This window comes from Lycium ferocissimum, chromosome 4 (assembly GCF_029784015.1).
Source record: "Lycium ferocissimum isolate CSIRO_LF1 chromosome 4, AGI_CSIRO_Lferr_CH_V1, whole genome shotgun sequence".
Lineage (NCBI taxonomy): Eukaryota > Viridiplantae > Streptophyta > Magnoliopsida > Solanales > Solanaceae > Lycium > Lycium ferocissimum.
The window spans coordinates 3,756,225-3,780,169 of NC_081345.1; positions in this window are offsets into that span (position 1 = coordinate 3,756,225).

A 23,945-nucleotide genomic window follows, 5' to 3' on the forward strand; every position below is an offset into this window, starting at 1 on the left:
TTTGTCATTTTTTACCCGCCATGATCTTCATTACTATACTTTATGCTTTACATACTCGGACATTTTCCGTGCGACCCTTTCTTTCTTGGTCGTTTCATGCCCGTAGATACGGACACCCGCCTTGGTGATCCTCCGCCTAGACTTTCTCGTCAACTGGCTGAGAGCTCAATTGTTTGTGAGCTTGAGTCATTTTCGTACGCATCCTTTGACATAGGCTTTGTTATACTCTTGAGGTCCAGAGACATGTATGGGTTGAGTATATGGTTTTGTCACTATACGTATATAGTTCATTTTGGATATTCCCGTGTATAGTGGCGGCCTTTGTCGAGCACATTACAGATTTTGTTATGTTTGGTAACTGTGACTCTATCGGCAGACGGAGTTCATTCGATATATGGCATTATGAGTCTACAACATGCTTTTAAAGATTTCCACATTGTCCTTAGTATCAGTCTGATTATATCTAATAGGTTCGTATATGAGTGTCCAACTAGGGCACTGGTCATGGCCCATCGGTTTGGGTCGTGACACGAGCCTTGTCATGATCGGGTATGTATGACACCGAAACTCTATGGTCGGGTATGGTACTACTATATATGTATGTATATTTAATGGAAGGTTTTCGATAGAGAAAGGGTAAGTAAATATGATGAACGTCGCTAGGGGTATAAATGGCCCTCCTATCTCATGGCTATTCTATCTAATGTTATCTTTCATATCTTTGTTATGTTACTGCTTATGCCTTACATACTCAGTATATTATTCGTACGGACATCCTTTTTGTTTGGGGACGCTACGTCATGCCCGCAGGTGGACAGGGAGATAGACTTGATCCTTAGGCTGCTTATTCAGAGACTACTTAGAGGAGCCCCACTTGATTCGGAGGTACAGTTGTTGGTACTATTCTTTTATGTATATATGGGTATGGCGGGGCCCTGTCCCGTCAATATGATGTTACATACTCTTTCTAGAGGCTCATAGACAGTTGTGTATAGTTAGATGTCTTTTAGCCTTGTAGGCCCATATTTTGTATATTGTTTTGTTAGCCTCGTCGGCTTGTGTATATGTATATGGGTACGATTGTTGACATCGATAAAAAAGTGCTCTTGCTCGATAAGATTGGTATTATTTATGTTCACGAATTTATGAGTTAGCCATGTGGCTCACCTAGACATGATTGGAGAAGTAGGATGAGAGGTGCCCGGTGGGTTAGCTTTGGGTGCCCGTCATGACCGTCCGGTTGGGTGGGGAAAAAAGTTGTATCAAAGCAGTTCCGTCTTAGGGTGTGTCTACGAGCCATGTCTAGTAGAGTCTTGTTGCGCGCCACACTTATAAACAGGAGGTTCCGGGCATTTAGGAATGAATGACCTTCTTTCTTCATAGATCGTGTGATAGAGCCATGATATAAGGATTTCTCTTTCCTTAACCGTGTGTTATGTATTTCAGAAATGCCTGTAAAGAGAAAAGTCACGGCAGCCCAAAAGGGCAAGACATTGGCAGAAAGGCCGGCTGAAAGAGTACAGCCAACGGATATAGAGGAAGGTGAGTCCCAGAATGAGGTTCCGTCTCGGTCCTCACACTCATTACCTACTTCAGAGGAGCATGAGGGAGTCTCAAATTGGCTCCAGCACTCCCAGCTCCTCCACCAGAGGTTTCGGGCCAAGAGATGAAAGAGGTCATTCAATTATTGACTCAATTAGTTATCGTGCAGCCCCAGTAGTAGGGTATGGGTTGAGGCGATAGGGTTGTGAGTGGTAGAGCCCATGATTTGATTAGCTTAAAGCCTCCGAAATTCTTCGAGTCAAAGCCGGATGAGGACCCTCAAAGCTTTATTGATGGGATGTTGAGGACACTTCGGTTAATGCATGCTTCCGATGTTGAATCGGTAGAGCTAGCTTCCTATAGACTACGGGATGTAGTCGTTCATTGGTATACAGTTTGGTTGTCTTTACAGGGGAGTCAATGCACCTCCCCTGGTATAGCAAGAATTTGTTGATGCTTTTCTCCGACATTACTTGCCCCTAGAGGTTTGGCGGGCTAGAGCCGATAAGTTCTTGAGTCTTAGGCAAGGAAGTATGGGTGCCTTAGAGTATAGTCTCCGCTTCAATTCTTTGGCTAGGTATGCTCTGGCTATGATAGCGGATATGGGTGATCGAGTGCACCGATTTGCAGTGGCTTAGGGCCACATTTGATGGATAAGTGCTTGGATCGCGTCCTTCGTAACAATATGGATATTTCGCGCATTCAAGCCCATGCCCAGAATTTGGAGGAAAGCCAACAACAAAAAAGAAGTGAGTGTGAGCATGATAGAGGGTATAGAAAGAAGGCTAGATCTTGTGTCCGATTGGTGAGTTTAGAAGAGGGCAAGGACAGTAGTTTTCTAGGCATTCAAGCCATTCTATGACTAGTGCGCCTCCACGGTTTACGGGTGTCACGACCCAACCCCGTAGGCCGTGACTAGTGCCCGAGCTGGACACTCGTACACACCTATTAACCATAATCAGCATACAAGCAACTTATACATACACAAAAGCAAGACATCGCCCCAAAGCTATCACATATATATATACACAAAGGTCAGACGTTGTCCCAAACTATCGCATATAGCCATAGATACCACACAGAAGCCGGCAAGGCTGTCATAAAACACATCATCCCAAAACATATACATACGCAAGCCGATAAGGCTGCCACGGCGAATGGGTCCGCCCAAAACATAAATCACACCGACATAACTGAACAGTAACTATTCACAACCCACACATATGTGTCTACGGACCTAAGAGTAATAACGAGAATCATATGACGGGACGGGGCCCACCGTACCCCGAACGTACATATACATATACAACGAAAGTGTACGTACCAAAAATATAGGCTCGGATCGGCGGAGCGCTCCAAGATAGCTGAATGGAAATCCTAAGCTGGCGGATCACCAAAACGAGTATCTATACCTGCGGGCATGAAACGCAGCCCCCGAAGAAAGGGGGTCAGTACGAAATATGTACTGAGTATGTAAAGCATGGAATACAGTAAACAGGATCATAATGAAATCAGGAGTATAGAAAAGTAGTACAATAACCAGAAAACCACAAGGCTTGCCTTTGAAACATAAATCATGCGTGTCAATATCATATCCAATTCATTATGGGACTTAGAAACATAGTTCGATAATCATCATGTACATATGCATATATATCGTGTCCCGGCCCTCTAGTGAGGGACTCAGTGGATAGAATCATCATATAAGTAAATAATCATCATGTACATATGCATATATAACGTGTCCCGGCCCTCTAGTGAGGGACTCGGTAGATAAGATCATATCACCATCATGTATACATATATCGTGTCCCGGCCCTCTATTAAGGGACTCGGTGAATAACGTGTCCCGGCCCTCTAGTGAGGGACTCGGTAAAGGAGATCCTGTCTCCATCATGTATACCATACTCGGCCCATCCTGTGGGCTCGGCGCCATCATCGTATCATCATATCATCATATACATATACATATACATATACATATACATATACATATACATATACATATACATATACATATACATATACATATAACGTGTCCCGGCCCTCTAACGAGGGACTCGGTGAACAATGCAGTAGAGCTGTGCACGAAAACATATCCTGGCCCGGGACTCAGTGAAAGATGTAACAATCATACGCACGAGCAGAGTAGTAAGTAACCACATACACATAAATCAACTTTTAAGACTCAAAAGATAAGTAGACAAATCAACTCTCGAGTATCCGAATAATAGTCATACTCAGTACTTTTGAATATCATTACGAACTATATCAAATAACGTCTCGGGGATCATAGTCATGTATCAAACCAATCCGAGCCCGCCCATGAAAGTTACGGACATTATTCATTAGAGAACATTTTACGAACATATCAAAGCAATCCGAGCCTGTTCATGGAAGTTACGGACATTGCTCAACATAGAATCCTTTAGGAACAGGAACTCCTTATGCAGCATTTACTCTTCAATCATGCAAAAGACTCAAGGCAACAACTCGACTATAGTGAGAGTGTGAATATCAAGAAGTGAATAAGAATCGTAGACATGCTCGGATCTTAGGAATAGAGTTACCCCAAGGCTCGTATCATATCTTTCTTACATCTAAGACATGCCAAAAGAAAGAAGGGATAGGCTTTACATACCTCGTCCGCTTCCTAAGCTAATCCGAACTTAAGTCTCGGGCTTCCCAAGATCTACAACAACGTCAACAACTAATTCAAAAGTCATTCTAACATTAGTAACTCCTTTCTACATAATTCGACAACCTTCTATTTACATTCCAATCAACCACATACAATCAAGCCAACACCAATGCTCACACATTCAAGTACTAATCTGAAACCATTCAAACAAGACTCAAAAACACTTCAAACAATCCGCACAATATTCAAAACAACCCAACCAGTATGCAACACCACCCGAAACCTTCCAATTTCAATAGGAACAACAACAACACATTTCTTTCTTTCAAATTCACGAACTACACCAAGAATCCACACGTTAACAACATCATTCTCATAAATATAAGAAACTACATTAAAATCACATTAGCTTCTAAAACAGCCCACAATGATTATAACTTCAACTTGAATCATTAAATCTTCATTATCACCCTAGAATCCGCAACAACAACAACCCAAGATACTAAGTAAAAATCAATTCGCCATATCCTACCAAAACAGCCCCTATACGGCTACACACCAACACACATAATTTCATGAATTTCATCCATTTCTACACACTACAACACGTTCAAACCATCCATAACAGATGTAAAAGAAGATTAAACCTTACCTTTTCCACTTAGTTCTTCAACTTGGCTAGGGTTGAGCCTTGCAAGATTGAACGGTTTGATTGCTCCAACAACTACTTCACGTTAATAAGGACCTTCCAATTGGTTGTAATGCTAGAAGAAATTTATTTTTTTTGATCAATTTCAAGGCATCAAATTAGTTTTTCTGGCCGAATATAGTTCCTCTTTTTCTCCAAGTTTCTCCAAGTTTCTTGAGTTGAAAAGATGAATAATATGTCTTGCTTGTCATCTAGTATCTACATATATAATTCATACAAGTGGACCATGCCCCACTCATGGCTTGGATCAATCAAATTTCGCCAAGCCATGGGTGGTACCCCACACCAAGCCACACGGCCACTTAGGCCCTTTCATGAAATATTATTTTTCAATTTTCCTTTATTATTTCCACACCAATAAAATTATAAGCAACTTGTGCCTTAAAACAAAGTCGGAGGTTAAAAGTCTCTACCTCGTATCCCGAAATAGTCTTGTCCTTAACTTTTCACGGTTAGCTCGGAATGTCCCAATGTACAAAATACGGGATATAACAACGGGCCAGAGATTTGATAGATCTACTCACTCTGAACTGAGTAAGAGTTTTAGAGCTTCAGGTTCTCATTACAGAGGCGACTTGGGCCAGGCAAGGCCACCCATGCCACGATATTCTCAGTGCGGGAATTCACATTGGGGCCAGTGTCGATTAGGCTCAGTTGTTTGCTATGCATGAGGTCGGCCAGGCCATATCATGCGTGACGTATCCCCTCAATTGATGGTAGGGGTAGGGTCCAGCCTTTAGGGTCGGCAGTCAGGTCTTCATCATCCATACGCCTTCCGGGGCAAGGTTTACAGATGCCAGTTAGCCATGGTAGAGGTATAGAAGGAGCTCCCAGCTCTAGTGGTCCTCAGCACTGTATTTATACATTGGCTGGGCAATAGGATCTTGAGTCCTCCCCTGATGTCGTCACAGGTATATTATCGATATTTTCTCTTGATGTATATGCATTGATAGATTCGAGCTCCACATTGTTATACGTTACTCCTTATATTGCTGGTCGGTTTTGGGTGAAATCGGAGTCAATCAAACTTTTTGAGGTATCGACACCCGTTGGTGATCTGGTAATAGCTAGTCGAGTGTATAGAAATTATGTAGTTGTGATTTGTAATCATCATGCTATGATCGATTTACATGAGTTAAAAATGGTGGACTTTGATGTTATTATTGGCATGGATTGGTTGCCTTCTTGCTATGCCAATGTCGATTGTAGAACAAAAATGGTTCGTTTTTAGTTTCCGGGAGAACCAGTTTTAGAGTGGAAAGGAAATACAGCATCCCCGAGAGGTAGGTTTATTTCCTATCTCAAGGCAAGGAAGATGATTACTAAAGGTTGTATTTACCACTTAGTCCGGGTTCAAGACATAGAAGCCAAATCGCCGACTCTTCAGTCTGTCCCCGTGGTGAATGAGTTTCCGGATGTATTCCCGGATGAGCTTCCAGGCCTTCCCCCAGAGCGGGAGATTGATTTTGCTATCGATGTGCTACCGGATACTAAACCCATATCTATTCCTCCTTATAGAATGGCTACCGCAGAGTTGAGAGAGTTAAAGGAGCAATTGAAGGACTTGCTTGAGAAAGGCTTTATTAGGCCTAGTTCCTCCCCGTGGGGAGCACCCGTGTTGTTTGTAAGGAAGAAAGATGGCTCCTTGCAAATGTGCATTGACTACAAGCAACTGAATAAGGTGACGATCAAGAATAAATATCCGCTTTCAAGGATTGATGATCTATTTGATCAATTGCAGGGTGCCAAATGGTTTTCAAAGATAGATTTAAGATCCGGGTATCATCAGGTGAGAGTTAGGGAGGAAGATATTCTTAAGATGGCCTTCAGAACAAGATATGGTCATTTCGATTTCCGGGTAATGTCATTTGGGCTAACTAATGCACCGGCAGTATTCATGGATTTGATGAACAATGTGTTCAGGCCTTTCTTAGATTTATTTGTGATTGTGTTCATTGATGACATTCTGGTATATTCTCGGTTCGAGGCGGAACATGCGGATCATTTACGTACTGTCCTTAGAGTTCTCAAAATTCAAGAGCTATTTGCAAAATTTTCAAAATGCGAGTTTTGGTTGAATTCGGTGACCTTTTGGGGCATATAATTTCAGCCGATGGTATTCGGGTAGATACCCAAAAGATTCAGGCTGTGAAGACATGGCCGAGGCCTACAACACCTACGGAGGTTCGTAGTTTTCTGGGCTTGGCCAGTTACTACAGAAGTTTTGTAAAAGGTTTATCTTCTATTTCGGCACCACTAACGAAGCTAACTAGGAAATCAGTTAAATTTCAATCGATGGATGCTTGTGAACGCAGCTTTCAGGAGCTAAAGAATAGATTAACTTCTGCCCCAGTCCTGACACTTCCAGAAGGATCGGAAGGTTATGTTGTCTTTTGTGATGCTTCAGGCATTGGGTTAGGGTGTGTGTTGATGCAGCATGGTAAAGTGATTGCTTATACTTCAAGGCAGTCGCGAAAACATGAGAAAAATTATCTAACCCATGATCTTGAGTTAGCTGCGGTGATTCATGCATTGAAGATGTGGATACATTATTTGTATGGTGTTCATTTGGATATCTATACGGATCACAGGATCCTTCAGTATATTTTCAAATAGAAAGAATTTAATTTACGGCAGAGGCGATCGTTGGAGTTGTTGAAAGATTATGATGTTAACATCCTATATCATCCGGGGAAGGCGAACGTTGTGGCTAATGCTCTTAGCCGTAGATCTATGGGAAGTTTATGTGATGTTCAGCCAGAGAAAAGAGAGTTAGCTCGTGAGCTCCAAAGAATTAGCTAGCCTAGAGTTCGGGTAGTGGACTCGGCAATATGGGGAGCTACCATTCGAATTCTTGCTTTTGCCGCTAGTAGTTGAAGTGAAAGAGTGCCAATACGGGGATCCTATACTAGTTCATTACAGAAATACACTTCCTCAGAAGAAGAAGTCATTCTTTGAGATTTCTGGAGATGGAGTTCTCCGATATCGAGGCAGGTTATGTGTTCCCGATGTTGTACGGTTATGTCATCAAACATTGAAAGAAGCCCATTGTTCCCGTTATTTTGTTCACCCTGGAGAAACGAAAATGTATCATGACGTTAAATCCATAGATTGGTGGAATGGAATGAAGAAAGACATAGCGGAATTCATGGTCCAATGTCCTAATTGTCAACAAGTAAAAATTGAGCATCAACAGCCCGGTGGATTGTTGCAAGCTATGGAAATTCCAACTTAGAAATGGGAAGTGATCAATATGGATTTCATTTCAGGCTTACCCCATTCTCAACGAAAGTATGATTCTATATGGGTAATTGTGGATAGACTCACGAAGTCAGCTTATTTCTTACCGGTCAGAACTACATATGTAGCGAAAGATTATGCAAAGCTTTATGTTAAGGAAATAGTACGACTTCATGGTGTTCCAGTATCTATTATTTCCGATAGAGGGACTCGATTTACAACCAATTTCTGAAAATCTTTTCAAGAAGGTTTGGGAACTCAGGTGAGTCTTAGAACAATATTTCATCCACAGACTGATGGGCAAGCTGAGCGTACCATCGAAACTCTTGAGGATATGCTACGAGCATGAGTATTGGATTTTAGAGGTAGTTGGGATGATCACTTACCGCTTATTGAATTTGGTAATAACAACAATTATCATTCTAGCATCCAAATGGCCCCGTATGAGGCTTTATATAGGCGCAAGTGCAGATCGCCAATTGGGTGATTCGAATTAGGCGAGACTAAATTGATAGGGCCAGACTTGGTCCAGCAAGCTATAGAAAAGGTCAGGCTTATACAACATCGATTATTAACAGCTCAGAGTCGCCATAAATCCTATACAAATAATCATCGAAGGGACTTAGAGTTTCAGGTGAACAATTGGGTATTCTTGAAGGTGTCGCCAATGAAGGGCGTCATGAGATTTGGTAAAAAGGGCAAGCTTAGTCCTCGGTATATTCGGCCTTATGAGATTGTACGCAAGGTAGGCCAAGTGGCTTATGAATTAGATCAACCTTCGGATTTACAGTCAGTCCACCCAGTTTTCCATTTATCGATGCTTCGTAAGTGCATTGGAGATCCTTCCAGAATTGTACCGGTAGATGATGTTCAAGTCACTGAGCAATTATCCTATAAAGAAGTTCCCATTGCCATTCAAGATAGGCAAGTACGGAGACTCAGAACCAAAGATGTAGCTTCAGTTAAAGTCTTATGGAGAAATAATAATAGAGAGGAAATGACTTGGGAAGCGGATAAAGACATGAAGTTCAGGTACCCACATTTATTTCCACCTCCAGAGTAGACTCAGGCAGAGACACCATTGTCCTCAGGTATGTAATGGTTTCCTTGGTGCTTTCTTGCTCGTGGGTGTCCATGGCTGTTGATGTTGTTGTTGTAAGCCCTGTGAGGTGATATATTTTGGGTTGCTGTGACAGTATGGTATTGCAATAATACAGGGGAAACTTTGATGAAATTATTGTAGAATTCCCAAGAGTCTAACATTCGAGGACGAATGTTTCTAAGGGGGGAAGAATGTTACATCTCTGAGATTTTGGACTTGTCGCATTGTGAGTGGACTAACACGAGCTTAAGGTGAATATGAATTCCTTATGAGATTAAGGAGAGTATTAGATAGCTTAAAGTGCGTACCATAAGATTTTGAAATCATATGAATCGGTGGAACTAAGTTTGTCGAAGGAAGTGAAATGTAAGTCATGTTTGGGAAGGTTTCGTAGCAATTGAGCTAATAATTACTTAGTAATGTCTTGAGGAGGAGCTATAAGGCTTCTCAGATGGTTAATGAAGTGTTATATAAGTGTCGATAAGGTTCCATAAAGATTGGAGGTTGAATGAATCGACGAGAGAAAGCCTCGAAAAAATTTGGGTTATACGGCCACTTATACGGACGATATAACTTATACGGCCTGTATAATGGTCCGTATAACCATTGCAGTGAAGGGTAATCCTGTGGCGGGATTATACGATCCATTTATACGGACCGTATAAATGGCCATATAAATCGGTCGGGCCAGTTTTTTTCTTTTTATATATATGGACTACCCTTGTCTTATTTTTCATTTCCCACTTCTCCCAAACTCTTAAAAGCTCTAGAACCTTTTCCCAAGCATATTCCACTCAAACCCAAGAGAAATCAAAGATCAAATAGCAAGAATCAAGATATCCATGTGTTGGGAGACTCACTAGGGTTGGTAGACTTCAAGAATTTCTTTAGTATTGAAGCTAGGGTTTTCATAAAAGTTTGTAACATGATCCAAAGCTCATTTTTATGAGGTAAAAGGTTAGTTTTCATGTCTATTTCATGTTTTTAAGCATGGTTGGTTGTTGAATAACTTGGGTAAGGGAAGAAAGTAGAAAATGAAGCTCAAATGTAGAATTAATGATATTTTGAGTGGTAAATTAGCTTGAGATATGATTCGTAGAATGCTATGAGTATAATCTTGTTGTGAAGGGTGATAACAATGACAAGGAAGTGTTGGATGCAATGGTGCAAAGGGTTGGTGTAAAGTTGTTGATAAAAGTTGAATAGGAGAATGAATTTGAGACTTAATGGAATATGACTACTTGATTATGATATTGTGGATGTTATGATAGATGTTGGGGAGTTTTTTTGCGATATGGTGGAAGTCAATGAAATAGGGAAATGCTGCCCAATTTTTGTTAACTCATGAATTATTCTAGTTTGAATTTAAGAGTGTCTTTAAGACTTAACCATGGTATGAATCCTTTTAAATGTAGATCTCTCAAGCTTTGGAGATGAACGTTAAGTAGTTAAGGTAGACGAAAAGTATGTAAGGCTAACCCTTCTTTCTTAAGGCATGATCCCATTGATGTATACGTTCATGTGAAATCCATAGTATCTTCCATGATGATTTCATTCCTAGAATCACAAAAGCTCATAGTTCTTGATACTCTCATGATATCGTTGATCTCACCCTATGATAGTTGATCCTCCGAGGGAAATATATTGACGATGATTATGTTGACGCTACGTAGGTACCCCTAGGTGTATATGTATATGTATGTACATATGTATGGCTAGTATGTAACACGGAGCTTATGTACCCGGGTATTATATCAATTGCGCGCGCACCACTGCAGTTGGGTACGTATAACACCGAGTCTTTTCATGATCGGGTATGTGTGACACCGAACCTCTATGGTCGGTTATGGTACTACTATATATGTATGTGTATTTAATGGAAGGTTTTCGCTAGAGAAAGGGTAAGTAAATATGATGAACGTCGCTAGAGGTATAAATGGCCCTCCTATCTCGTGGCTCTTCTATCTAATGTTATCTTTCATATCTTTGTTATGTTACTGCTTATGCCTTACATACTCAGTATATTATTCGTACTGACGTCCTTTTTGTTTATGGACGCTGCGTCATGCCCGCAGGTGGATAGGGAGGTAGACTTGATCCTTAGGCTACTTATTTAGAGACTGCATAAAGGAGCTCCACTTGATTCGGAGCTACAGCTGTTGGTACTATTCTTTTGTGTATATATGGGTATGGCGGGGCCCTGTCCCGTCTATATAATGTTACATACTCTTTCTAGAGGCTCGTAGACAGTTGTGTATAGTTAGATGTCTTTTAGCCTTGTCGGCTCATATTTTGTATATCATTTTGTTAGCCTTGTCGGCTTTTGTATATGTATATGGGTACGATTGCTTATGTCAATATAAAAGTGCTCTTGCCCGATAAGATTGGTATTATTTATGTTCAGGAATTTGTGAGTTAGCCATGTGGCTCACCTAGACATGATTGTAGAAGTAGGATGAGAGGTGCCTGGTGGGTTAGCTCCGGGTTCCCAATCATGGCCCTCCGGTTGGGTCTTGACATTATCTCACGTATCCAAGGCTAGGGCCACTAACACACGACGAATTCAAATGCACATAAACCACGGGGTGTAACATCTTCCCACCCTTAGAAACATTTGTTCTCGAATGTTAAACCTTTAGGGATTCTACAAAAATTTCACCAGAGTTTCCCCTGTAACTATATCACTACCAGCCTGTCACAGCAACCCAAAATACACAATGCCTCACAGGGATACAATAGCAACAAAAATAATGGCCACACACGACCAAGAAATCATCAAAAGAAAGCATCACGTACCTGAAGGTAATGGTGATTGTATATGAATTTCCTCTGGAAGTGGAAATAAATGTGGATACCTGAACTTCATATCTTCCTCAGCTTCCCAAGTCATTTCTTCCCTATTATTGTTTCTCCATAGAACTTTAACTGAAGCTACATCTTTAGTTCTGAGTCTCCGTACTTGCCTATCTAGAATAGCAATAGGAACTTCTTCGTAGGATAATTTCTCGGTGACCTGGACATCATCCACAGGTACAATTCTGGAAGGGTCTCCAATGCATTTTCGAAGCATCGATACATGGAAAACTGGGTGGACTGACTCCAAGTCCGATGGTAGATCTAACTCATAAGCTACCTGGCCTATTTTGCATACAATCTTGTAAGGCCCAATATACCTGGGACTAAGCTTCCCTTTTTTGCCAAATCTCATCACACCTTTCATACGTGACACCTTCAAGAATACTCAATTATTAATTTGTAACTCTAAGTCTCATCGGTGATTATCTGCATAAGATTTCTAACGACTCTGAGCTGGCAGTAATCGATCCAGAATAAGCTTGACCTTTTCCATGGTTTGCTGGATCAAGTCTGGACCTATTAACTTAGCTTCTCCCACTTCGAACCATCCAACCGGTGATCTACACTTGCACCTATATAAAGATTCATACGGGGCCATTTGAATGCTGGAATGACAACTATTGTTACAAGCAAACTCTATAAGCAGTAAGTGATCATCCCAACTAGCTCTAAAATCTAACACATAGGCTCATAGCATGTCATTGAGAGTTTGAATGGTGCGCTCTGCTTGCCCATCAGTCTGTGGGTGATATGCTAAGGCTCATCTGAGTCCCCAAACCTTCTTGGAAGGACTTCCAGAAATTAGATGTGAACTATGTTCATCTATCAGAAATGATGGATATTGGAATACCATGGAGCTGTACTGTCTCTTTGATATAAAGCTTTGCATAATCTTCAGCTGAGTATGTATCTCTGACTGGTGGAAAATGGGCCAACTTCGTAAGTCTATCCACAATTACCCATATAGAATCATACTTACGCTGAGAATGAGGTAATCCTGTGATGAAATCCATATTAATTATTTCCCATTTCCAGGTTGGAATTTCCATAGCTTGCAACAATCCACTGGGCTTTTGATGCTCGATCTTCAACTGCTGAGAGTTTGGACATTGAGCTACGAATTCTGCTATGTCTTTCTTCATTTCGTCCCACCAATAAATGGATTTAAGATCATGATACATTTTTGTCGCTCGCGGATGAATGAAATAACGGGAATAATGGGCTTCTTCCAAAATCCGGTGATGAAATCCTGCAACATCAGGAACACACAATCTGCCTCGACATCTGAGAACTCCATCTGCAGAAACTTCAAAGGATGACTTTTTCTTTTGGGAAAGCGTATTTCTGTAACGAAGTAATATGGGATCCTCATATTGGCGTTCCTTCACCTCAACCACTACTGACGAAATAGCTGGATTATGAATGGTAACTCCCATATTGCCCGAGTCCATTAATGGAACTCCTAGGCTAGCTAGCTGCTGAAGCTCACGAGCTAACTCTCTTTTCTCTGGCTGAACATCACACAAGCTACCCATAGATCTTCGGCTAAGACAATCAGCTACGACGTCTGCCTTCTCTGGGTGATATAGGATGCTAACATCATAATCTTTCTACAGCTCCAACCATCGCCTTTGCCGTAAATTCAACTTTTTCTATTTGAAAATATATTGAAGACTCTTGTGATCTGTATAAATGTCAACATGAACACCATACAAATAATACCTGCACATCTTTAATACATGAATCACCGCAGCCACTCTAGATCATGGGTCGGGTAGTTCTTCTCATTTTTTCGCAGCTGCCTTGAAGCATAAGCAATCACCTTATCATGATGCATCAACACACAACCTAACCCAACGCTTGACCCATCACAATAGACAACATAGCCTTCTGATCCTTCTGGATGTGTCAGAACCGGGTCCGAAGACATTCTTTTCTTCAACTCTTGAAAACTGCGTTCACAAACATTTGTCCATTGAAATTTAGCTGCGTTCTGAGTCAGCTTTGTTAATGGTGCAGAGATGGAAGAAAAACCTTCTACAAATCTTCGGTAATAACCAGCCAAATCCAGAAAACTACGAACCTCTGTAGGTGTTGTAGGCCTTGGCCAAGTCTTTACAGCTTCAATCATTTGGGTATCCATCCGAATACCATCAGCTGAAATAATGTGCGCTAGAAAGTGATCTGCATGTTCTGCCTTGGATCGAGAGTATACCAGGATATCATCGATAAACATAATCACAAATGAATCTAGGAAAGGCCTGAACACACTGTTATTCATCAAATCCATGAACACCGCCGGTGCATTAGTTAGTCCAAATGACATTAACTGAAACTCAAAATTACCATATCTAGTTCTGAAGGCCGTCTTTGGAATATCCTTTTCCCTAACTCTCACCTGATGATACCCCGATCTTAAATCTATTTTTGAGAAGCATTTGCCACCCTGCAATTGATCAAACAAATCATCAAACCTTGGAAGCGGATATTTATTCTTAATCTTCACCTTATTCAGCTACCTGTAATCAATATACGTTCGCAGGGAGCCACCTTTCTTTCTCACAAACAATACAGGTGCTCCCCACGGCGACGAACTAGGCCTAATAAAGCTCTTCTCAAGCAAGTCCTTTAATTGCTCCTTCAACTCTTTCAACTCGTTAAACCATTCTATAATGGGGAATAGATATGGGCTTAGTATCCGGTAGTACATCAATAGAAAAATCAATCTCTCGCTCTGGTGGAAGGCCAGGAAGCCCGTCCGAAAATACATCTGGAAACTCATTCACTACGGGGATAGATTTAGGAGTTAGCGATTTTGCCTCTATATCCTGAATCCGAACTAAATGATAAATGTAACCTTTAGCACTCATCTTCCTTGCCTTGAGATAGAAAATAAACCTACCTCTCAGAGACGTTGTATTTCCCTTCCACTCTAAAACTGGTTCCTCCGAAAACCGGAAATGAACTATTTTTGTTCTACAATCAACACTGTCCTAACACAAAGCCAACAAATCTATACCCATAATGACATCAAAATCTACCATTTTCAGCTCATTTAGATCAGCCATAGTACGATGGCCACAAATCACAACCACACAATTTCTATATGCCCTACTAGCTATCACTGGATCACCGATGGGTATTGACACTTCAAAAGGCTTAATTGGCTCAGATTTCACCCCAATACGACCAGCAATATAAGGAGTAATATATGACAATTTAGAACCTGGGTCAATCAATACATACATATCATGAGAAGATACCGATAATATACCTATGACAACATCGGGAGAGAACTCTTGATCTTGTCACCCAGCAAGTGCATAAATACGGTGCTAAGGACCACTCAAACAGGGCGCTCCCACTCTGACCCTACCACGACCTACTGGTGTCTGTGAACCTTGCCCCGGAGGGTGTATAGATGATGAGGAACCAGCTGTTGACCCTGTGGACAGAACTGTACCTCTACTACCTCTCGATGGACAGTCGCGCATCATATGGCCTAGCTGACCTCAGGCATAGCAAACATCTGAACCTAATCGGCACTGCCCCCAATACTGAGAATCCAAAGCTCTAAAACTCTGACCCTGTCCGGAGCAAATAGGGCGATCAAATCTCTGGGCCACAAATCGTGGAGATGCACTAGTCGATGTATGGCCCGAGTGCCTAGATTACTGCTGCCTCTGACCTTCTCTAAACTTGCTAACAGGACCTGAGGATCTAGCTCTCTTGCTATAACCCCTATCATACTCACACTCATTCCCTCGCTGTTGCTGTCGCTCTTCCAAATTCTGGGCATGGGCCTGGATGCGAGAAATATCCATATTATCCTAAAGTGAATGCCACGACCCGACTAGGGGTCATGACGGGTACCCGGGGCGAACCACCAAGCACCGCTCATACCATTACCCATCGCACTCATCAAGCGTTCATTCATTAACCTTATACTCAAGTTATAGGAAAACCCATTTTTCACTTCGAAACATAATTACCTTTATATACATAAGCCCTTCGGCTATCAAAATAATATATGTAGACATACGGTGAGAAACCGTGAGACCATACTACCCACACATAAGTATCTACGAGCCTACTAGAGTGCTAGACATAGGGACGGACAGGACCCCGTCGTGCCCAAAATACATGTATATACACAAACGAATAAGTAAATGGCACCTCCGGAACAATGGAGTGCTCTCAAGTCAGCTAATAGCTCCTACGAGTCTGGATCACCTCCTCGTCTACCCGGGGCACGAACATAGCGTCCAAAGAAAACGGACGTCGCACGAACATTGTACCGAAAGTATGTAAGGCATGAATGAAATGAACATAATAGAGAAATCATAAGACATAATATGAAGATATAACTTGTGTAACTTTTAAGGGTGGATACATTTCACACATATATCTTATATAATCGTAGTACATGTATCATCATAGCGCATACATCATCGTATCATATATATATCATCATCGTTGACCCACGTTCGTGTAACCATCATACGCCGCCCACTACAGGTTGTCATGCCCGCCCTCTAGGCTCGGTGTAAACATAGAAGCCCGCTTAGCGGTGACATACCCGGCCATTTTAGGCACGGTGGAATCGTATGCGTACCGCTCACGGTGACATGCCCGGCCAACTAGGCACGGTGGAATCGTATCGTCATATAGTCAACATAAACTTAAACTTATCATTATCACACATCTCATAGGCATATCATAACCTTATCATAACTTAGCATCATTATACATTCATCACTAATCATACATTAAAGCTTGAAGGTAACTACGGCTATCGGGGTGACATGAGGTCGTGAACCCCCGACTACGTTATGGAGTAATCATAACCGTCATATCTCACCTTGGAGGGACTAATATTTTAAAGTGAGTGCGCACAAGGAAAAGCATCAATGGAACCATCCTTAGGGTCATTAGATTGTAGAAACAACATATCGTATCCATAGCAAGAACTTTATGGAATTAGCATATCATGAACTTTAGAACTTATAGGCTCAACTCATAGTCATCATCATCATACTCATATCGTATCTCTTTTCTTTATCTTATGAAAAGCTTTTTATAACCATAGACTCATAGTTTCCGATGTGTAGGAAAGTCATGGAAATATAGGACAATTCATGCCATAGGAGTCATGCCTTAGAAAGAAGGGACTAGCCTTACATACCTCTTTCATTTATCTATTCTATCATTTGATCGTTCTCCTTCGATGCTCGCATTTCTACCTTTAAGAAAGTTCGTATTAACATTAGCTAATTGATTATATGAACGTGCTCACTAATGCTAGAGAAAACTGGGCAACATTTCCTTTGTTTATACAACTTTCCTCATATTACATATCAACTCCCAAACATCTGTAACAACATTCACAATATTATCAGCAACAATTATCATTCATCTACATTATCCACATTTCACAATTTCACTTCAATTCCTCCATAATCATGGTCATAGTTCACTATTGCATTTTCTCACATATAATACTTATCCCACATTCTAAATGTCACTTATAGCATGCTTACAATCACAACATATCAATATTCATGACTCGTTCCATACTACTACTCAAAATCTCATTATTCCTATCTTTGTGACCCATTTTCTATCTCCTTCCATAATCTAAGTCTTTCAACCTCAAACAATATGAAAAGATCATAAAACTTACCTTAGATAGTGTAGGAATAAGCCTTGAGTGGAAATACTTCTCTTGCACCAAAACCCTAGTCCACTTCCATTGGAATTTCTTGGCTTGGATGAACTTTAATGTGTTTCATTCACTTGATTTTTGTTGGTTTGATGAAGTTGATCACAAATATCTCTTGGGTTCTTGTGGATGAAGAGTGGAGAGGGTTCTAGAGTGTTCTTGAAGTGTGGAGAGAAAGAATGAAATAAATTAAATGAGAGAGGGTCCTTATATTAATTCTTGAAACTGTCCCGACTAGATTCTACGGACCAACATACGGTCCGTATAAATTATATGGACCGTATGTCTGGCCGTATATTTGGTCCAGTGGAGTTTCCATTCTGGGCAGGATATACGGTTGAACATACGGCCAGTATGTTTTATATGGCCAATATGTTTGGCCGTATAATGCCCAGCTTTCTGAAGTTCGTTCTCGTCGACTCGTTTGACCTCCAATCCTTATGGAACCTTCTTGACACTTGTTTAACACCTCAATACCAATCTAAGGGACATTATAACTCTTCTCCAAAACATCATTAAGACATCATTAATCCGATACTCGTAAATCTTACCCGACACACATCATATACCTTGTTTTCCATGACAACTTCCGTCTCCTCCCTCGAATGTCTTTGAAATCTCATTTAGAATCATCAAATACTATTTCTTACTTATCAAAACATCGTATACATCGTTCCCTTCGCAGTCTATTCACTATACATTAACAGGAGATTTTCGAGGTGTAACAGTGAAGCTATCAAATACTCATCCATCAGATGCGGCCCTAAGCCATTCACAAACCGGTACATGCGATCTCCCATATCGGCTACCATGGCCAGAGCATACCTGGCCAAAGAATTGAAGCGGAGGCTATACTGTAGGGCACTCATATTCCCCTGTCTAAGATTCAAGAGCCTGTCAGCTCTGGCGGCAAATAATGTTGGAAGAAAGCATCTACAAACTCTTGCCATGCCGGTGGAGGTGCATTGACTCCTCTAGAAGACATCCAAACCGTATACCAATGAACCGCAACATCCCGTAACCTATAGGAGGCCAACTCTACCGACTCAACATCCGAAGCATGTATCAACCGCAATGTTCTCAACATTCAATCAATGAAGCTCTATGGATCTTCATCCAATTTTGACCCAAATAATTCGGGAGGGTTTAAACTAATAAAATCATGGGCTCTGGCACTGACAGCCCTATCACCATGACCGGTACCTTGCCGCTGGGCCTGAGCGGTGACTAACTGAGTCAACAAATAGATGGACTCTTTCACCTCTTGGCTTGAGGCGTCCGCGAGGAACCTGGGGGCCGGAGTCGAGCCGAGGTTCCTTCATGCTCTTCCTCGAAGGTGCGCGTGAAAGGACCGAGATGGAACCTCATTATGAGACTCACCCTCCTCTATATCTGTCGGCAGTACCCGCTCGATTCTCTTACCTGCCACTGTCTTGCCCTTTTGGGCTGCTGTAGCTTTTCTCTTTACAGGAATCGCTGAAAGCATATCACACGGTTAAGAAAAAGGAAAATCCTTATATCATGGCTCTATCGCACGATCTATGCTGAAAAAGATCGTCAATCATTCCTAAATGCCCGCAACCTCTAGTTTATAAGTATGGCATGCTTCACACCCATAAATAAGAATCTACAGGGCACGTCTCGTAGACACACCCTAGGACGAACTGCTTTGATACCACTTTTGTCACGACCCAACCGGAGGGCCATGACGAGCACCCGGAGCTAACCTACCGAGCACCTCTTAACATATCCTCATAACCACATCTAGGTGGGCCACATGGCTATCTCATATTTACCATGCTCCAAATAGCATGAATTTTCATCTGAAGTAGGCGTCTTTATATAAATATCACTAACAGTGCCCATATATACAGAAGCCGGCAAGGCTATCAAAATGATATACAAAACATGAGCCGATAAGTCTGAGGGATATCTAGCAATACACATCTATCTACGAGCCTCTACTAAGAGTATGTAACATCATAATGATGGGACAGGACCCCGCCATGCCCATATATATACATAAAAGAATAGTACCAACTCATGCAGCTCTAGATCAAAAGGAGCACTGCTATGCAATCTCTGATAAAGCAGCCTAGGGGTCGAGTCTGTCTCCCTATCTACCTGCGGGCATGAACGCAGCCTCCACAAATAAAAGGACATCAGTACGGATAATGTACTGAGTATGTAATGCATGAGTAATAACATGATAAGAGTATAAAGGATAACATAAGGTAGGAGGGCCATTTATACCTCTTGAGACGTTCATCATGCTTACTTAACCTTTTTCTAAAGAAAGCTTCCCATACATATACATACACATATAATGATACCCTACCCGACCATGTAGGTTCGATGTTACCAATACCTAGCCATAACAAGGCTCGGTGTTGTCCGTACGCAACTGCAGTGGTGTGCGCGCAATAGATATCATACCCGGCCATATAGGCTCGGTGTCACAACATAGCTTTATATATTTATATATTTACACATAAGAATACATGAGTAAAAGTAACGTCATCATTATCATTATCACTATATCCTTCCTTAGAGGATCAACTATCGTAGGATGAGATCAATGATATCATGAGAGTATCAAGAACTATGAGCTTTAACATTTCTAGGAATGGAGTCATCATGGAAGACATTATGAATTTCATGTATAGGTTCACAACAATGAAATCATACCTTAAGAAAGAAGGGTTAGCCTTACATACCTTTGCATTTCCTTAACTACTAAACGCTTCTCCTTCCAAGCTCACAATCTATATTCAAGAGGATTCGCACTAACGTCAAGTCTTAGAAATACTCATAAGTTCAAGCTAGAATAATTAGCAAGCTAGCGGAAATTGGGCAGCACTTCCCCTATTCCATCTACTTCCACCATATTCCAAATCAACTCCCAACAACAATGACAACTTCACCTTAAGAGATTTTTATTCAAATTATATCCAATATAACTCCAAAACTCATTCTCATAATCCATTTATAACAAAAACTTCATTACAATCCTTATGCACTTGTATACAACACTCCCTCATCATTATTATTACCCTTCATAACAAGATTATGCTCAAAACATTCTAACAATGATAACTCAAGTTAATTACTACTCAAAATATCATCAAATCCACATTTGAACTTCATTTTCCACTTTCTTCCCTCAATCAAGTTGTTCAACAACCAAGCATTCTTAATAACATGAAATAGATGTGAAAACTAACCTTTTATCACATAAAGATAAGCTTTGGATCAAATTATCCACTTGTGTGAAACCCTAACTTCAACACCAAAGGGATTCTTGGATTCTACAAACCCTAGTGAGCCTCCCAACACTTGAATCTCTTGATTTTTGCCTCTTGATCTTTGATTTCACTTGGGTTTGGTTAAATATGTTTGGAAGAAGGCTCTAGAGCTGTCAAGAACTTGGGAAATGTTGAAAATGAAATAAAATGAGTAAGGGTCGGATATATAACTTAAAAAAAAAATTCCGGGCCGACTCGGATTTACGGTCAACTTTACGGACCGTAAACATTATACGGTCCGTATAATTGGACCGTAAAATCCCACCAGTGGTTCACCCTTTTCTGGAATCAATCTATGGTGGAGGTCAGCCAGATATACGGTCTGTAAAAATTATACGGTCCGTATATCTGACCGTAAAACCCATCTTTTTTCCAAACATAATCTCGCCGATTTGTCCAACCTTTAATCCTTCCAATACTTACTAAACATGCACTTAACCCTTTTTAATTATAAGATAAACTCGTCTAACCTCATTTAACCTTGGTATCTCCCGTATCCAAGGCTAGGGCCACTAACACATAACGAATCCTAATGCACAAAAACCACGGGGTGTAATAACAATCTAGGTTTAGCATCCTTTTTTGCTAAGAGGTATTATAAATCTGCATGATCAGTGAAAACAATAACCTTGATTCCTATTAAATAGGATCTGAATTTCTCAAATGCAAATACTACTGCCAATAATTCTTTTTCTATTGTTGCATAATTCAACTGAGCCTCATTTAGTGTTCTACTAGCATAGCAAATGGGACAAAAAATCTTATCTTTTCTCTGGCCTAAAATAGCTCCTATAGTTGTATCACTAGCATCATACATCATCTCGAAAGGTTGGCTCCAATCAGGGGACACAACTATAGGGGCAGTTGACAACCTTTCCTTAAGGGTTTCAAATGCCCTCAAACAATCACTTGAAAAATTCAAACTTAACATCTTTCATTAAAAAGTTAGTCAGTGGTTTTAAAATCTTTGAAAAATATTTTATGAACCGTCTGTAAAAACCAGCATGTCCTAAAAAACTTGTAATGCCTTTAACAGATGTGGGAGGGGGTAATCCTGCTATAACATCAATTTTAGCCTTATCAACTTCTGTCCTTTTAGTAGTGATTTTATGTCCTAGAACGTAAGGATCTAGTAGCTAGTTGGTTGGCTACCTGAACTCTCACCTTGTTGGTTAAGGGTTCAAATCCCAACGTTGTAATCATCTTCCCCATTTTTCCTTCCCCTACCCCCTATGTAACAAAAGTTAATATTAAAAAAAAGAAAATCCTTTAAAAAGAAAAAGAAGAAGTAGGGATCTAGTAGCTTAGTTGGTTAGCTACCTGAACTTTCACCTTGTTGGTGAGGGTTCGAATCCCCACCTTGTAATCCCCTCCCCCATTTCCCCTTCCCGTACCCCCTATGTAATAAAACAACATATTTTTTTAAAAATGTCCTAGAACAATTCCTTCTGTAACCATAAAATAACATTTCTCCCAATTAAGAATCAAATTTTTCTCTTCACATCTCTTAAGAACTAAGGTCAAGTGAAAAAGACAATCTTCAAATGTTTTTCCAAAAAGTGTGAAATCATCCATAAAAATCTCTAAAAAAAAATTCAGTCATGTCAGAAAAACTTGTTGACATGAAACGTTGAAATGTAGCAGGGGCGTTGCATAGACCAAATGGCATTCTCCTACAGGTATATGTTCCATGAGGACATGTGAAAGTTGTTTTATCCTATTCCTTCGGTTGCAAGTGGTATTTGATTGTATCCTAAATAACCATCATGAAAATAGTAAAAGTTATGTCCTACAATTCTTTCTAATATTTGATCAATAAATGGTAAAGCAAACTGTCTTGTTTGGTGGCATCATTCAGACGTCTATAATCAATACATACTCTCCATCCTATAATAGTCCTGGTAGGTATGAGTTCATTATTCTTATTTTTTATAACTGTCATACTTCCATTCTTTGGCACTACCTGAACTAAACTTACCAAAGGGCTATCTAAAATAGGATAAATGATAACTACCGCTAGAAGCTTTACAATCTCATTCTTCACCACTTCCTGCATTGTTGGATTCAATCTTCTTTGGGGTTGGACTATTGTCTTGTAACTATCCTTCATGATGATTCTATGCGTACAAACGACTGGACTAATCCCTTTGATATTGGCTATAGTTCATCCCAAAGCTCTTTTGTGTGCTTTCAATTCTTCAATCGCCTCTTTCTTCTTGTTCTGCAGTCAAAGATGATGAAATAACAACTGGAAATGATTCATGCTCGAGATAAACATACTTTAAATGAGAAGGGATAATTTTAAGTTCAATTTTTGTTTAAACTTCTTCTAAATGCATTTCCTCATCCTTATAATCTTTTTTCAGTATTTTAGCTTCATTCCTAATGGTGGAATCATCATCTTGTGTGGTGCCAGATTTGACCAAACATCTTTCCATAGATTCTAGAACTAATTTATCATCTTTGAATTCATCTGCAAGATCACTAATCATGTCAATTGTAAAGCATGATGATTATGTCTCATCTACTAAAAATCATAGCATCTTTTGCATATCAAATACGACTTTTTCCTCATCAACTCTTAAAATTAGTTGTCATTGATGGACATCTATTATGGCTCTACATGTAGCAAGAAATGGTCTACCCAAAATTATTGGTTCTTCAGGACATTCCTCCATTTCAAGTACTAAAAAATCTACAAGGAAAACAAATTTGTCTAATTTTACAAGAACATTTTCAATGATTCCCTTAGGTTTCTTAGTACTTTGATCTGCAAACTGAAGTGAAACACCTGTGGTTTTCATCTCACCAAGATTCAATTTTCTCAG